The 18,422-nt window shown below is 45.5% G+C and overlaps 1 non-coding gene across 1 annotated transcript; it reads right to left on the bottom strand.

Annotated features, from left to right (window-relative positions):
• Window positions 1–1,339: 1,339 nt before the first annotated feature.
• LOC120938646 lies at window positions 1,340–1,522 on the bottom strand. Its single transcript, XR_005749191.1, has one exon. It is a non-coding gene; the product is annotated as a U2 spliceosomal RNA (small nuclear RNA).
• Window positions 1,523–18,422: the final 16,900 nt, after the last annotated feature.

The raw sequence follows: 18,422 nt of genomic DNA, 5'->3' as shown, positions 1-18,422 counted from the left end.
AAGAGGCTGAATTTCAAAATCTCATTCTTCCTTTTCTTTGCATCCTCAAAGATCCTCCAGCACACCTCGGAAGATTCAAAGGTAACATCGTAAGCCCCCTGCTGGGGAAAATCTTGCAGACACTTAATGTCGCTTACCTTAAGGTTGAAGATTTCCATCAAGACCTCGACAACCACCGTCCTCAATGTCACCTTCATCCTAAAGTCTGGCTTCACCAGGAATCGCAGCGAGTCACGGAGCCCGCGCCCCGCCATCTTGGCACCAAGGGGTACCTCGCCTTCCCACCGTCCAAGGGTACCCCAAAAGGGGTACCCTGGAAAAAACGCTTTCTTCGCCTTGAGAAGGGCGATCGCTTCCCGTTGCCCGGGGACTAATCCTAAGGCCAATAGCAGCAAAGGGGGGCCCTCCGAAGAGGAACGATCCCCCCAAGGCCGACCGTTGGGTACCCCGGGCACCTTTTGACTAATCACCAGCGCAGCAGAACTACACTGGATCTTAGCCAAAAGGCCGAGAAGCGATAACCCAATTATTCTCTGTTCCGAGCGAGCGGCTTTCTGGCCTCACCGGAGGGCTCGCTGAGAGTTGCCCGTTTGCCTGTACCCGGCAATCGCCCTTTCCCCCCAGTCTAGGCTGTCCAGAGGTGTGAAATCCGCAGCCAGACGGGCGTCGCTGGTCTACAGGCCTTTTCCCCTGTCTACTGACCAATCCAGACTTTTCTGACACCTGCCCAACACTGCTGGAGCCCAGTCATGACCTTCAGTCATCCCAAAATAAGAATTGCACAGATTCAGGTGCTCCTCGTTGCTCCTCGTGCACGTTCAACGAGGAAAATCATTTGCATGGGCCGGCCTCGTAGTTAACATAACGTGGAGGAAAATCGAGGGCCACTAGAGGGAGTCAAAGACTAAGGGATCCTCCAGATGAAAATGAAAAGTCAGCTGTGGCAAGGGTTTTTTAAGCTAGCTGCTGCATGCAGCAAGGCACACTGCAATGGAGCAAATTCAGCCCACTTGTTTGACAGCAGGGTGGTCACTGCTTATTGAAGGCTTCATTTTGGGCCTTAGGAGAGAGAGCGAGGAGTAGAACACTAGCTGTCTTGTCGAAAATTGGTGCACTGACTAAATCTAGGTGTTGCAGAATAGGTAACTTCGTAGAGTAGTGTCATTTGGTGAGCAGCAAAAAAACTTCTTCCTTCCCCCAAAGAAAGTGACAAGAAGCAATGAAGACAAAGACACAAGGGTTAAATGCCAGCTTATTGCAAGGAGCCGGGGTTAAGCAAGAAACAAGACACAAGTTGGATGATTTTCCATTCAAATCTATTTTTTGACACTGCATAAGAGAGGGGTGCACTGGTCCTGGAGGTACTGCAATACCAGGTCGATGCGTGGAGTGGACAGAGCAAGCTCTTCTTCCATCTCCCTGTTCAAAAAATCCATTTAATATATGGTCCCCAGATAGGGGACGTATCAGATATTAAACTGATGAGAACAGATTTTTTTTTTCCCATCAGGTCTCAAGCAAGTCCATACTTCCGCACATCTCTACTCACAAAGAACCGTCCGCCCAAGTTCTTTCCAGGTACATTGCTTTACTCATCATCTGGGCATACTTTACTTTACCTCTAAGCAGTTGAAAGGTCACATAACACAATAACAATTAAAATACAATATACAATCCCCTACCCCCACCCCTCTTCCACCTACTCCATTCCCAATATTCATTCACTTCATCCACCCCCATCCATCTCCTATCCACCAACATCACCACATACAGTTTTGCCAGAATCAGATTCACACAATCAGTCTCAGACGCCACAAACTTTCTTCTTACTTTCCAGCACCTCACATCCCACATCACTTCTTTAAAAATGGCTGAAAAAATTCAAATTTTCCTCTGTGTTGCCCTCCGCCCCTCCACCAAACCAAAAAACCAAACCACCTTCTGCAAACTTTTCACCCCCAAAACTTCCTCCATAAAGGTAGCCAACTTCCTTCTTCCTTCCTGTGCAAAGGAGCAATAAAACAAAACATGTTCTGCAGTTTCGGAGTCATTGCAACCTTCTCTAGGGCACTTCTTGTCTCTAGACAAATCTCTGGCTTTCAAAAAAGTCTTGGTCAGTAATGCTCCATGGAAGGCTAGCCATGAAATCTCCTTCTGCCTATTAGAGGCACCTCCTAAATGAACCTCCTCCAACATGCCTCTGCTAACCTGGAACCAAGGCCTGAAATGTTCCATCCCACCTCTCCTCTCTGCATCCATTGCACCAGGCTTTTCTTGACCACGGCGCTCTCTCCCAATTCCTTTAGATTATTCAAACCAAAAAAGGACATCAGCTTCAAATAAAAAGGAGGGGTCACCAAAGCTGTAGGCCTTGACAAGTCTTTCCCACACCAGCCCCACTTTATCAGAGCCCACCCAGCCAAGTATCTCATCAAAAAGGAGGCTTTACCCCCCGCAGCAAATGCTTTGTAGTGAGCTAGCCAAAAATGCCTACTCAAAAAGGCTGGAATGTCTGGAAATCCGCAACCCCCTCCCTCAAGGCTCTTCATAACAGTCTTTCGTTCCACCCTCTCCATCTTACTGCCCCAAAAAAAGATCTATCTTCTGCATCCATCTTACATTAAGAGTAAAAATCAGGCTGTAGTACAGTAATAGTGGCAAAATAACTGACTATCACCAACACCTTCCCTGCAAAAGTCAACTTCCTCAGTCTCCAGAACTCCACCTTCTTCCGGACTTTCTCCAGCGCCTTCTCTGCGTTGGCTTGATCCATCAAATTCCTTCCAAACTGCATCCCCAGGATCTCCATCGAATTCACTACTTTGACTTTCACCTCCGTCAGTACTCCAGATCCGCTCAACATACAGATTTGGCTCTTCTGCCAATTGACATTCAGACCTGACACACTGCTGAAAATTTTTAGATGCAATTCTGCTCTCCGTGCATCAGCCTCAGAGGAACAGACGAAAGTCACGTCATCCATATAGCAAACCGCTTTAACGCAATCACCTTTACTCCCTGGAAGAAAAACCCCTCTTATCCTCTTATCTCTCTGTGCATGACGCAAAAGAGGTTCAATGGCACAGATAAACATAATGGGTGACAGGAGGCAACCCTGCCTTACCCCAGCCATAATAGGAAAAAAAATCTGATAAATTGCCGTTCACCAGAACCTGACTTACAATCCCTGTGTACAATCCCCTCAGGGTTTTCAAAAAGGGTGTTGGGATCCCCATCTCTTTCAAAACTTTGAACAAAAAAGAGTGTGCCACCCTATCATATGCCTTCTCGAGTTCTATCCCCATCAGGGCCAGCGGCACATTGTACGCTGCATTAGTCAATGCACAGTTGAACAGACGGTCGTTTTTTGTGATAAAAAAAAACGACGTTTTAAATCATGAAATAAAACGACGTTTTTGAAACTTCATTTTCAAAAACGACGTTGCCTACACACCATCGTTTTTTTCACAATGCTCTAGCAAAGCGAGGTTACGTTCACCACTTTTTTCCATTGAAGCTCACTTCATAACTAGCTTCTGGGCATGCGCGGGTTTAAAAACGTCGTTTTAAACATCGTTTTTTGCCACACACGGTCAATTTCTGTGAAACAAAAAACGACGTTTTGAAAAACGACACAAAAAATTCAAGCATGTTCGAAAAAAAATTTTGTCGTTTTTTTGAACATGCTTGAATTTTTTGTGTCGTTTTTCAAAAGGTCGTTTTTTGTTTCACAGAAATTGACCGTGTGTGGCAAAAAACGACGTTTAAAACGACGTTTTTAAACCCGCGCATGCCCAGAAGCTAGTTATGAAGCGAGCTTCAATGGAAAAAATTGGTGAACGTAACCTCGCTTTGCTAGAGCATTGTGAAAAAAACGATGGTGTGTAGGCAACGTCGTTTTTGAAAGTGAAGTTTCAAAAACGTCGTTTTATTTCATGATTTAAAACGTCGTTTTTTTTCATCACAAAAAATGACCGTCTGTACGCGGCATAAGTCCCGCAGGAGGATCAGAATATCAGAGATCCTCCGACCAGGGACGGCACAGACCTGTACAACCCGACTTAGTGGCAAAAGTTTTGGCCAGTAGGCTATTTTATAGTCTACATTCAAAAGCGTAATTGGGAGCCAATTCTTGATTTCCCGCCTATCCCCTTTCTTAAATATCAGCGTAATTGCCCCCTCCTTCATAGTAGAGGACAATTCCCCCTTCAAAATGCAATACCTGACAATTTCTGTCAGGTGCCCTTTAAAAACAGGCCATAGCTTACTATAAAGCTCCACCGGGAGTCTATCCTTTCCAGGAGTCTTATTTTTGTGCATACTTTCCAGAATACTCTTCACCTCCAGTTCGGTTACTTTATCCAGCAGCCCTTCCGCCTCTTCCTTCTGCAAGCACTGGCCCAGCACACTGCAGTATTCCTCTTGCTCCTCCTCCTGCACCCCCTCTTGTACCTTATAAAGATTCTTATAGAAAGAAAAAACCTCCTCCATCAGCTTCTCGCCCTTCACCTCCTCCTCCCCTGACAGCACTGTAGCCATGACCTTCTTGCTGGAAAAGGCTTTCTTAAAAAAGTAACTTGTGCACTGCTCCCCCTCCTCCAAATCTTTAATTTTGGCATTGAAGACAATAGCTTTGCCTTTCTCTTTTTGAAACTTATCTCTCGTTTCTCTCGCATCCTTCAGCTCCTCCTCCACATCCATGCCTAATTTTTTACATTTGTACAAAAAGTGTAGTTTTTTTTATTAACGCACATTCTCTCTCTTTCCTCTCCACAGCTTTCTTTCTACACATTTTCTTTTTTTTTTCCACTTTATATTTTTATTTTATCAAAAGGAGAGACCTACACAACAGAATACATATGCCATAAAGAAAAAAAAAAAAAAGAAAAGAAATCCACGTCTAAATATTACAAATGTACAGGTATACCACATACCTTATTCTATACGTCCATACAATTTAATCTGACATTTAATCTATACTTTATGTATCCGTCTCTCCCTTTAACTTTATTCTCTTCAACCTAAGACCACCCCCCTCCTCCCAGAAAAATAAAACAATAAACAACAAAAAATAAATAAAAAATAAAATAAAACAAAACAACCCCCTCCCCCGTATTCCCACTACCCCTTGAGATGTACGGCACAGAATCTTATATATTCCCTTTATACTCGTATACCACTATCCAAACGCAGAAGAATTTACATTTCTTCTCTATCCTTCTTCCAACATTTTCTTCCCTTCCTCTGAGTTAATAAATGTTTTCCAGCCTAACCACGTTTCATTATATTTTGTTTCCTCCTGTTTTTGGCCGAAAGAACTAGATCCTCCATTGCCTCTATCTCCTGAATTCTATTAAGCCACCCTGCTATGGAGGGGGGTCTAGAATCCCTCCAACTTCTTGTGACTCCCGCCTTTGCTGCATTAATCATATGACATACTACTGATCTCCTGTAATTCCTGGCCGGAATCTGTGAACATTGAAGCAGGAAAAAGGCAGGGTCATTTGGAATCTGATGTTCTATAAACTTTTGGGATATTCTCCTCACCTCTTCCCAGTAATGTCTTATTTTTTCACAGGACCAGAATATATGCAAGAGTGTTCCCAGCTCATTCCTACATCTCCAACATCGATCCAAGTTTTCTTTTGCCATTTTATTAAGCCTTACTGGGGTATAGTACCAATGTGTAAGAATTTTGTAACTGGCTTCTTGAGTTTTTGTACAGATCGAGGAGTTAAATGTCAACAGAATGATCTGTTGACGTTCAGTTGGGGTAAAATTTCTCTCCAAGATCTCTTCCCATTTGCCAATTCCTGACATCACAGAGTCTTCTGGGGGTGCATTCAGCAGACCATACATCTTGGATATCACTCGCGAGAGTGGTTCCTCATCACTACAATATAGTTCAAATGCTGTCAAATGCCTTTGAAATTCCTCCGCCGACCCCAGTGATTTCAGGAAATGGCTTAATTGAATTGCCTGCCAGAAAGTGAGCTCAAAAACCCCCCTGTCTTTTTTTTTTCAAATAATTTTTATTGATTTTCAATAGACATACAAGGGGGGAGAAAAAGAAAATATATCAGAGACATAGTATATACCGTAAATGATAAGAAACGAAAAGGTGTATATAAACAAAAGGGAGGGAATAAAGGATATAAGCATAAAGAGGGTATGCCGTTAGCGGGGATAGGGGAGTGGATAAATGTGCTAGGCGGAAGCCCACGCAAAGAATAACCCTCTTAGGACCTACCAGGTGAGGATGCAGTATAGGAACAAATATACAGTGCTATCAATCAGACAATAGCGTATAGCAGTCAGGCAACTGGATGGATCTCGTATTTTAGTAGGGTCCTATGAACATTACAGGAACAAAGGTAACACACACAACTCTTTATAGGAGAAATAAGTCCTGAGGAAGGGATGGGGGGGGGGGTATCGTGGCATCAAGAGCTAGAAAACGTCATGGGAGATTTCCACTCCTAGTTGCGGGTGGTGGGGGAGATTTGAAGTAGGAGAAGGTGTAGTGTTCGAAGTCGGAGCATTCTTCTGGTGATAGATGAGAGTGCATGAAAAGCCCCCAAGTTGAAAGGAATCGGGATTTGGAGGCATTGCTTTTGAAATCCGTAGTGGCGCGTTCCTTGTAGAGAAGGAGGAGGAGCTCACTTTGTATTTGGGTCACAGAGGGACAGTGTGTAGAAGTCCAGTTTTTCAAGATAGCTCTCCTTGCGACCAGGAGGCAGAGCAGAGACCAATCGTTGTTGGCCGGTGCAGGAGGTTGGGGAGCGGGTGAGGAAGGGCAGGTCCCCCGCGACCATTGAAGAAGTAGGGGGTCCCAATAACCAAAGATGAGGAGCAGGGGGTCTTTGGGTAGTTTTAACAATGTGATTCCGAAGATGTAGGCCAGAACCTGATCCCAGAAAGAAGATATGTACGTGCACGACCAGAAACGATGGGTTAGGGAGGGTCTCTGATGGTGGCAAAGGGGGCATTCGGCAGCAGATTGGTCTGTTGTGGAATATAGAAAAGGTATGTGGGCCCGGTGGAGGATTTTTAATTGGGTTTCTCTCCAGATTTCGTTGGGGGTCAGGCGTTGAACTTTGTTGAAGCCCTGGATCAGCTTGTTGACCAGATCATCATCTGGGAAATCCTTGCCCCAGTTGGCTGCAGATGAGGAGTGTAGCGTAGGCGTTGTCTGAAGAAGCAGTTGTTTGTAGATATCTGAAATTTTATAGGATCCTTCCGTGAGCAGTTGGGAGGGAAACGTTTCGCAGGTTCTTTACAGGTAGTTTTCAGATAGTTGGTGCATTGCCAAAAGTGAAATACATGGGAAGGGGGTAATGAAAAGGTAGAGGCAACAGAGTCAAAGGGTAGGGGACTACCAGAGGGAATGTCACACAGGGATGAAAACTTTGTGAGGCCTTTGTCTCCAGATTTGGAAGGGCCTGTGGTCCAGACCAGGGGGGAAACTCGGGTTTCCTTGGATTGGTACGTGACAAGACATGAAGGGGGGAAGCCGCAGGCTTTTCCTGATTTCTCTCCAAGCGATAGCAGTGTCCCTTAGCAGTAGGTTGTGTTGGTAGGGGTCCGGGACCGACTTCCATTTGCAGTGGAGGAGGGCTGTGAGGGAGAAGGGGTGTGCCATAGCAGATTCCAGGGGGTAGTTAGAGTAACGGGAGGAATGTGCAATCCAATCTAAACCAATTCTCATCAAGCATGCTAAATTATAAGTCCTAACATTTGGGAGACTAACACCCCCTTCGCGTCTGGGAAGAAAACGTTTTTTTAAAGCTATGCGTGGTCTCTTTCCCTGCCATATGAATGTGGATACGGCCGATTCAATTTGTTTGACATCTTTGTGGCGGAGGAGTAGTGGAATAGTTTGCATCGGGTACAGTAGCCGAGCAAAGCTAACCATTTTGACAAGGTGACATCTTCCCAGCAGCGAAAGGGGCAGATCCAACCAGTTTACCAGTTCTTGAGATATTTTGGCAATCAGAGGGGGATAGTTCAGGTTATATAAAGAGGAAGGGGTTTTCCCAATCGAGATACCAAGGTAAGTGATGTGAGACCTAGCAACAGAGAAGATAGAGTTATGGGACCAGGAGGGAGCAGGTTTAGACCCTAAGGGGAGAATTTCGCTTTTGCCATAATTAATTCGGAGGCCCGAACAGGACCGGAATATGTCGAAGACTTGTTTTATAGTGGACATATCGGAAGAGGGGTTGGCTGAGAAGATAAGGACGTCGTCCGCGAAGAGAGAGGAGTGCAGGTCATGATCACCGATTTGTATACCGTGTAGGGGAGCCACCTGCGTGAGGTGTCTGGAAAGGGGTTCTAGGGCAATGTTAAACAAAAGGGGTGATAAGGGGCAGCCTTGACGGGTGCCTTTATGTAAACGAAATTCATCCGAGAGTAGGCCCGCGGCCACCAATTTTGCCGAAGGGGAAGAGTAATGATAGCGAAGTCACCGCTGGGATGTTGTTTAGCGTATTCTAAGGCTAACATAACCTTCCGTATATTTAGGGTGGCCGTTCTGCCTTTTACAAAACCCGACTGAGCTGGGTGGATTAGGGAGGGGATGATGTCAGAGAGTCGATTGGCTATGATTTTAGATAAGATCTTGACGTCCAGGTTGAGAAGGGAGATGGATCTATAGGAGCCAGGTTCTAGGGGGTCTTTACCCTTTTTTGACAGCAGTTTGATGATGGCCTGATTCCCTGAAGGAAGATAAGGGCCGCCGGACCACATGCCTGCATAGACCTTGTGAAGGGTGGGTTCTACTATTGTTTGAAGTGTCTTATAGAATTCACCCGTGAATCCGTCTGGGCCTGGTGCCTTGGAGGGGGTAAGCTTGCGGATAGTACATGATATTTCGGAGAGGGTTATGGGGGCGTTGAGGGCTTCTAGTTGGGAAGTGGTGACCGTGGGGATGTCCAGATTTTTTAGGAAGGCTTCGGCCGTCTGTGTATTAATAGGGTCTGGTGCATAAAGGGCCGAATAGTATTGAAGCATTGCCTTATTTATAGTTTGGGGTGTGGTACGTATAGTGCCTTTGGAGTCTCTCAGGGACGTAATGTGAGTGGGGCGAAAAGAGCCCTTGCAGAGTCTAGCAAGTAGCTTGCCTGATTTATTTCCGAATTTATGAAGTGTAGCGTCTAAATTTGCTTTCTTAATCAGTTCAAGGGTGTCAGCCCAGGTATCGAAGGAGCTTTTAGCTGCTAGCCATTCCTCTCTGTCGCTAGGGGAGTCGGTGGAAAGTAGAGCCCTCTGTGCTCGGTGAAGTCGAGAGCTGGCTAGTTTGTATTTGGATAGGGTGTTTCTACGAAAGGAGGACGCGTAGGAGATGATTTGACCCCCGAGGAACGCTTTACCAGCATCCCAGAAGAGGTTTGGGTTTTCAGAGTGAGGGGCATTCGCGGAAGAGTATTCTGACCATGCCTTCTCCATAAAATGTTGGAAGTCAGCTAGATTGTAGAGGTACGAGGGGAAACGCCAAATCCGAGGGTGTGGAGGTAAGTCTAGGTTGTCAAGGTGAGTGAGGATTGGAGCATGATCTGAGATGGCAATATCTAGGATGTCAGTACCCGACAATAACGGGATTAGATCGTCCGAGCCAAAGAAGTAGTCAATCCTAGTGAAAACTGTGTGGGGATTGGAGTAGAAGGTGAATTCCCTATCAGCGGGGTGTTGTAGGCGCCATAGATCTCGGAGGTGAAGAGAGTCCATAGTGGAAGCGAAAAGTGATGGGGCAAGGGGGTCAGTTTCTGGTCTGTGGCGTTTAGGGAAGGATCTGTCATCTACCTGATGTATGACGTCGTTGAAATCACCTCCAACTAGATGGGGAAGGTGCGTATTGTGTAATAGCCAGGTAGACAGTTCGCCATAGAAAGTCTTGCCAGGGCTGTTAGGGGCATAAACGTTGGAAACCACCAGTTCTTTGGTACCAATTTTTACGTGGGCTGATAAAAGACGGCCCTGGGTATCTGATTTTACCGCGAGGACCGAGCACGGGAGATTTTTATGGATCAGGAGTAAAACTCCTGCCTTGCGGCCAATGGCATCTGAGCCCAGGACTGTACCTACCCATAGTTTCTGCATGCGATGGAAATCGGGAGCGGACAAGTGGGTCTCCTGCAAGAGTGCTATGTCAGTTTTGAGTCTTTTGAGATGACGGAGGACCTTCATTCTCTTATTAGGGGATCTTAAGCCCTTTACATTCCAGGAGACTATTTTCATGTTATGGAATCAGCGGAAGGGGGGGTCTGAGGGGGTGTTGCATATAAGACATAGCAGTGTTGCATAGCTCGTGGGGTGGTCTCCGGGGGGAGGGAAGGAGTGTTATGTATGCCACAGGGAGGTGGGGGTGGAGAAGATAGGTGCACGCTGGTGCCAGGAAGGAAAGAGGCAACGCGGGAGGGGGAGGGAGGGAGGGGGGTAACCAAAAACAAAAATAACAAAATTAACCACAAAGTTAGGAACTTCACTTTTTTCCGCATGGGGTCACTGCGAGAGCCGGCTCCCATGTCACGACCCTGCCAGCATGATACTCGAGAGCCCTCGAATAAGCAGGTGCTATCATGCGGCCAGGGAGAGTCGCAACAGGGGAGGAAGACACCCTGCTGCGCGCAGGGAGGCCAGGAGGCACATGTAGAAAAAATTGCAGCATCATGTTAACAATAAAGATCAGAACCAGAACATGTACAATGTAACTGCTGCTCACGGTAGATGAGCAGAACTAAAATAAGACAGTGAATTAGGCAATCAAGGCCTAGGTAACAAGCAACAATAATAGTAAATGAAAGGCAAGATACAAAAAAAGGAGGGTTACCTCGGCCAGGTGGCCGTCAGGAGTCAGTTCAAGTGTAGGTAGGGGGGACGACCGAGGCGACTTCATCGGGGTGGGGCACTGTGGACAGTGTCACAAAAGGAGGGCTAAAGGAATCAGAGATCGGGGCAAAGCCTCCGATGCATTCGGGAGAAAAAAAAAATAAAGACCTAGGTGCCACAAAGGCTGGATCAGGTCAGGTTCAGGGTGATCCGGGAGGGGTCCGAGATAGTAGCTCTGAAGCGTTTAGGGGAGTCTTTGCGAGGGCTCCTCTGCTCCATGGGACGGTTGAGTGGAGGGGTTTTCGAGGGGGTCTGAGATTGTCGGCCAGGTTGGTGTGAGCGCAGGAAGGCTTCGGCCTCAGAGGGGTCGTGAAATGCAAGCTGGTCGCCATTTGGGGCCCTGAGGCGGAGGATAGCCGGAAAGGCCAAAGTGAACTTGACTTGCTGCTTAAAAAGCTCCGTGCATACCTGCTGGAATTCCTTCCTCTTTTTTGAGACCTCTATTGATTAGTCAGCAAATATCAGGATCTTTATGCCATCAATTTGTACTTGCCGAACTTGTCTGAACTTTTGTAGAATTAGGGACTTGTCGGAGTAGTTTAAGTACTTGGCGATAATAGGATGAGGGGTCTTACGATCAGAGTTAAACGCTCCCATGCGGTGAGCTCTTTCCACAGTGTAAGGGCCTGAGAGGCCCAGGGCCTCTGGTATGCGCTGCGCGCAAAAATCAGCGAGTGCGGCCGACTGAAGTGTTTCGGGGACCCCCACAAAACAAAGGTTGCTCCTTCTGGAACGATTTTCCAAATCATCCAGCTTTTGCAGTATAAACTGATTTGTTTTGTCTTGTGCATGCTCGGAGGCCTGTGCTTGGTATATTTCGTCCTCTGCATTAGATATGCGGTGTTCCAGGTCATTTAGCCTAGTGCCGTGTTCCTTGAGCTGTGATTTAATCGGCGCCATCCCCGCATTGACTGCTTTTTCTACAGATGCAGCAATCATGGGGTTCAGAAGAGCTGCCACTGCCCGAGCTATTCGCTCTGTGGTGCTGTCATCATCCGGAGGTGTCCCCATAGTGTGTGTAGGAGGGGGGGAGGATGAGCTGCCGCTTACCTCTATCGCCGTTTGTGGCGCCGCCGCATGTGTCTCGGAGTAGGCCGAGACCGGGGCCTCGATTTGCGTAAGAGCCGTCGGCGCCGTCTGGGCCTTTTGAGTGCGCGCACCCTTTTTTTCCACAAAGCGGTCCATGGCGATCGCGGTGCGTCCCCGGAGGTGGATGGGGGTTAGCTGGGCGTCTCAGGCAGGTTTTTTAGGCAGATTCAGGTCGCGCTGCGGGAGCCGAGGAGAGGAGCAGTCACTCCATGCGGCGCCGGAACCGGAAGTCTGACCCCCCTGTCTTTGTCAGGTCACCTATGGACGGCCAAGAGCCCGATTGTATGAAATGTGACACCTGAAAAACACCCTTCTCTCTAAGCTTGTCAAAGTTGCCCTTTTCCAAACCTGGTGTAAAATTCGGATTCCCCAAAATGGGTAACAATGGTGAATATCTTGATGAGAATTCCTGATTCCTACATATCTTTGCTGATATTTGTAACGTAGGTCCTATTGTAGGATGTTTCTTAAGATGGATTGGTAATGCTGCATAGCACCACGGTGCTCTAGATAGAGGTATGGGGCTGACCTGTTGTTCCATATCTACCCAGCGTTTCGTCTCCCTGTGTCTGCACCAGTCCACCAGCCTTGTCAGATGTGTTGCTCGGTAATATTTTACAATGTCTGGTACAGCCATCCCCCCTACTTTCTTCGGCATTCTCAGCAATTCTCTCTTTATTCTAGGTCGTTTCCCGACCATATAAATTTCATAAACATACTACCTACTTGATGGAGAAAGGATGCTGGAATTGTGATTGGGAGTGCCTGGAAGAGGTATAACATTTTTGGCAGAATGTTCATCTTTACTATACTACTCCGGCCAAACCAGGAGTGCAACCCCTGTTGCCATTTATCTAAGAGTATTCGTATTGAGTCATACAAAGAAGGAAAATTCAACCAAAAAATATTCTTTATATTTGCTGGTATATATGTACCCAGATATTTTAGGGCCTTCCCCCATTTAAATCCAAAGTTCCGTCTTATGGTTTCCCCCGTAGTGGTTGGTACTGCCACCTCCATTGCCTCGGATTTAGTTCTATTAATTTTTAAGTTCGACTTTCTTCCGTATAACTCTATTTTGTTTATCAGGTTAGGGAGTGAAATATGTGGATTAGTCAGGGAAAAGAGCAAATCATCCGCATATGCTGCTCCCATTTGGATTCCCCTAATATCCAGGTTCTGACGGATTCTATTTAATAGAGGCTCCAATGAGAGAGCAAACAACAAGGGCGAAGGGGGGGGGCATCCCTGTCTTGTACCATTTGAGATCTTAAATGGGCGTGATAATACACCATTTACTTTTACTGAGGCACGTGGGGTCGTGTAAACACTCATGATCCATCTAATCATGTGTTCACCCAGCCCCACCTGGTCTAGCATCTCCTCCAGGAACCTCCAACTCACTCTATCAAACGCCTTTTCCGCGTCCGTATTCAGGAATACACAGGGGATTTTTTTTGTCTTTACATAATGGATCAAGTTTAATAATCTTAATTGTATTATCCCTAGCTTCTCTCCCCGGAATAAATCCTACCTGATCCAAATTCACTAACTGCGCTATCCAGGGTTGGAGTCGGGTTGCAATTATCTTTGAAAAAAGTTTTAAATCTACATTTAATAAAGAGATTGGTCTGTAGCTACCACAGTCTGCCGGGTCCTTCCCCTCCTTAGGTATCACTGTTATGTGTGCAAGAAGTGCATCCGGGGGAAGCGCCGCGGTACTCCCAAGTGCATCAAAAAGTTTTGCCATTTAGAAGTGTAGCAAACTCCCTATAATACCTTATAGTAAATCCATCAGGACCTTGCGCTTTCCCTAACTTAATCATTTTTAAGGTTGCCTCCACTTCCTCAATAGAGATGGCCAGAGATAGTCTAATCTAGATAACCCTGAGGCAGACAGATATTCCTTCATCCCTAACTGGTTTTTCCCATCTATAACAAGATTGCATAGGGAGTAATATTCCCCAAATGTCTGGGCAATCTCTCTTGGTTTTCATACTATCTGTCCTCCTTTCCCTTTTATTTGTGGTATGTATGTTGGCCCTGCTTTTTTCCTTAAGTGTAGTAAGTTGCTGGCAGGAAAACTTGTCTCCTAGTTCATAATTACATTTCTTGCCCCTTTGTATTGTTGCTTTTGCTTTAAAACGCATTACTTCTGTAAGCTGTCTCCTTAACTGTCCTAAATCCCTACCACTACAAAGTAATTGTGTTTTTTTTTTTTGCTGAACTTCCAACTTCTGAATATCTTCCAATAGTTCCCTGATTTGTTTACCACTTTTCTTTTTTAGAATAGATCCATACTTAATCAGGACCCCCCTGATCACTGTCTTGTGTGCCTCCCACACCATTCCCGGGTCACTACCAGGCGTATCGTTAACTTGAAAATACGCCACAATTTCTTTAGCAACATCTTCCCTAATTTCAGGATTTTGCAATAAACTCTCATTCAAACGCCAACATCTGTCCTGGGATAAGACCGTACTGGAGAGGGAAAGACACACACTGACTGGGGCATGGTCTGACCACATTATATTCCCAACTTCTACTTCCGTTATTAAAGTGATCAAATAATGTGGGATCAGGAAAAAATCTATACGGGAGTATACCCGATGTGGGTTGAAAAAAAAAGTATAATCTCTTTCTTCTGCATGAAATATTCTCCAGACATCTACTAATTGTGTCTCATGCATTTTCCGCAGTATCCTTTTTCTGACATTCCCCGGAGTCGATGATGTCCCTGAGGACATATCCAATCCGGGGTCTAAGGCAACATTAAAGTCTCCTCCCAGAATTAGCTTGCCCTCCGCAAAGTCAACCAACTCTGTAAGAACTTTTTTAATAAATACATCTTGATGGGTATTTGGTGCATACAGTGTGGCCAATGTTACTTTCGCCCCTCCAATATTGCCCTTCAGAAAGAGGAACCTACCCTTAGGCCCCATACACACGATCGAATCCATCCGCTGAAAAATCCCAGCGAATGGGTTTCAGCGGATAGATCCTATGGTGTGTACACTCCAGCGGATCTGTTTCCACGGATATTTCTCCCCTGGGATGGATTCCAGCAGATCGAATATTTGCTGACATGCTAAACAAATCTATCTGCTGGAATCCATCCCAACGGATGGATCCGCTGGTCTGTATAGACTCACCGGATCCATCCGTCCGAAGGGATCCCCCGCATGCGTCGTAATGATTTGACGCATGCGTGGAATTCCTTATATATGACAGCGTTGCGCAAGTCGCCGCGTCATAATCGCGGCGACGGCGCGACACGTCATCGCCAGAGGATTTCGGCGCGGATTTCAATGCGATGGTGAGTACACTCCATCGCAGAGAAATCCGCTGAAATCCTCGAGAGGATTTATCCGCGGAAACGGTCCGCTGGACCGTATTCGCGGATAAATCCTCTCGTGTGTATGGGGCCTTAGAGTCCAGACGTTTGTCTAACAATGTTCAGGCTACTCGATTGGAAATCAAAATCGATACTCCTTTAGATTTTGCTTCCTGATTCATTGCATGGTAGACACATGGGAAGAATCTATTCTGAAGAAATGGTAAATGTCCAACCCTGAAATGTGTCTCTTGAACATACGCCAACATCGGTCCCCCATCTCCTTAAATCATTCAACAGCATTCTACATTTTTTCTGGAACATTAAGTCGTTTGGCATTCAAGGAAGTTATTTTTAGTGCCTCCATCTCAAAGGGGAGGAGAAAAAAAACCTAGAAAATACCTCCCCCTCTATGCCCATAAGGGAAATAAACACCCCTGACTGGATCTTCCTCCAGTTACCTCCGTGGGTGTATACCTAACCAGGGGGAATTGGCCAAAAATGGTTAAGCAGCTCCCACCCCTACTCCTCTCTCCCTCCCTCCCGGCTATATTTTATTATTTTCCCTTCTCTTCTCTCTTTCCTTCCTCCTCCCCCCCTCCTCCTCCATCCCCCCCAACCTTCCAGTCTATACCAAACCTTCTGTTTATACACCTTCTAGTGAGATCTCTTTTTACACTCTTAAGCCTGCCTCTAAATGTATTGATATGAATTCCAATTTTTCAAAACACATTTTTCCGCATAAAAAACTAAACATCTCGACATCCTTATATAAATTATGCAATATGGTATTTCATAACTTCATATTATTTCACTTCCATAATTTGTATTCATAAATGTCATATCTTTAAGCATTCTTTAAGCATTCCCCGTCCACACTCCTCAGTCCATCTCCAATAATCCCTTTATAAGTCTAGTACTCCTATCAAGTCAACTTAAACCTGGTATTTAATCGTACCTAAAAACGACAAGAGAAAAGAAAAGAAGGGAATTTTTGGCCTTGTACTTAATCATGGATACCCTACTTCCTACATACATTTATACCCCTCTTAGGATAAGATTGAAAAGAAGGGAATTTTTGACCATATTACATGTCACATATAACCAACCCAAAAAGAGAAAAAAAATGTTTTATACTTGGTCATGAATACATTTATACCCCTCTTAGGATAAGATTGAGGAATGTGGAGAGAGAAAAAAAAAAGGAAAATAACCAACCTTTCCAAGAGTACGTCTCTAAACCACTCATTATTTCTCCCCCCCCTTCCAAAAAAAAAAAACCTTATATGTGTAAATAACTAAGATCCTAACCACCCCCCCCCCCCCTCCATGCATTCCAAGTGATATATAGGTCCCTCAAAAAAAAATTAAATAAAAAGGGAAATAAAGAAAAACTTTACGTGTATCCTATGTGTATCCTATGTGTATCTACTATATTACCCACTCCCCTCCCTTATAACTTATTTTTTATAATTTACCCCTCCCCGTGAAAGCAAAGTGAATAGTGTATAGGTCCCTCTCCTAAAAAGGGGGAGCTCTCTGTGTAACAATATTGTGTTTTTAAATATAATTACTATAGATATAGTAAAAAAAATAAAAAAAAATAACAAGAGTGGCAGTGGGTAATCCCACTATAGGTGTATAACCAGAATAATTAAAACATCAAAAATAGGGGGGGGGAAAGGAAGAGAAAAGGAAAACAAGGGGGGAACAAGAAGAAGAGGATTAAAGACCAGCAGACCTTTGACCATTATAAACAACACCGGACTACTTAATTCTCTTCCCCTGTATTCCCTCCCTCGCCTCCCTCATGACTCCTAAACACAAAACACAGCTCTTAGGTAGTCTCAGTAGTCTTCCCTCCTTCCCCCATTTGTATTGTTGCCACCTTTATTGTCCGTTTTATTCACACATGAAATATACTGTAACTAGTCGGGTATCTCCAAAGGTGCTGTTTCTATAAATTTAAACAGTTCTGGTAAGTCTGATGGCTGTTTCAAAATAAAAGACCGCATATTCTTCTTGACTATTAAAGAGATCGGATACCCCCATCGATAGGACCCCCCAGATCTCCTGATATTATCTAGTAGAGGGCGCAGTGTTGTTCTCCACTGGAGAGTAGCCCGAGAAAGGTCAGGCAAGATTTTTATCTGCGCCCCCTCATATACTACCTCACCCGCCTCCCAGGCCTTACGACTAATAATCTGTTTTTGAGCATAGTGCAGGAAGCAACAGATCACGTCCCTGGGCCTATCCGCATTAATAGAGCGGGGTCCCAGTGACCTGTGAATCCACTCAAATTCAATGTCCTGTGGAAGGGGGGTAACAGTCAACTGGTGGCAGATTGCCTGAATGGTTTTTTGGAGGCTTTCCCTCTCGATAGTCTCTGGGATCCCCCTGAACCTCAAGTTCTTACGACGGCTGCGGTCCTCCATTTCTTCTAATTTTAATTGTACAGCATTTGTATGGGATAATTGTTGTGTTTGTACCTCCTCTAGCTGCGTAATGCGATTTTCTACGGAGTTTAGGCGTTTTTCATCATTATTTATCTTATCTGTAAGCATCTGGATATCTCCCCGTACAGCTTCCAGGTCCCTCCGATGTGTCTCTTCTATTCTAGTTACAAGCGCTTCCATGTTCTCTTCCACGCGGGCAACAAAAACGTCCATGTCTGCCCGTGTTGGTAATGTTTGCAGATCCGAACGAGTTGGAAGCGCTTGTAATAGAGCCCTGAAGTCCAATTCCTGATCTCCTTGAATCGATTGCGTTATCACTGAGCTTTCCTTACAGTCTTTCAGCCCTTTTATTACTCCTGGACTCTGTTTCTCCTTATATGTGTCTTTAGGTGTCTCCCGCACTCCTGCCATTATTGCCGTATTGGACCGTGTGTCCGAGCATATGTGTTGGGGTGCCAGTACTAGTGGAATGCAATAATGTCCCTCCACATTACCCCCTTGTTCACCCTGCTCACCCAGCCTGTTTGATTCTTGCTGCTCGCGCTCGTCCAGCACATCCAGCGTCGCGGTGTCATGTGTCCTGTGTACACTCTTGCGATCTCGCACGGCTGCAGCGGCAGCGGCGGTGATTGCAGCGGCGTTTGCTCTTGTCTGGG

The sequence above is a fragment of the Rana temporaria genome, chromosome 4 (genome assembly GCF_905171775.1).
Source record: "Rana temporaria chromosome 4, aRanTem1.1, whole genome shotgun sequence".
Classification (NCBI taxonomy): domain Eukaryota; kingdom Metazoa; phylum Chordata; class Amphibia; order Anura; family Ranidae; genus Rana; species Rana temporaria.
Note: the sequence above shows the minus strand (reverse complement) of the source record. Positions and strands in the feature narration are given on the sequence as shown.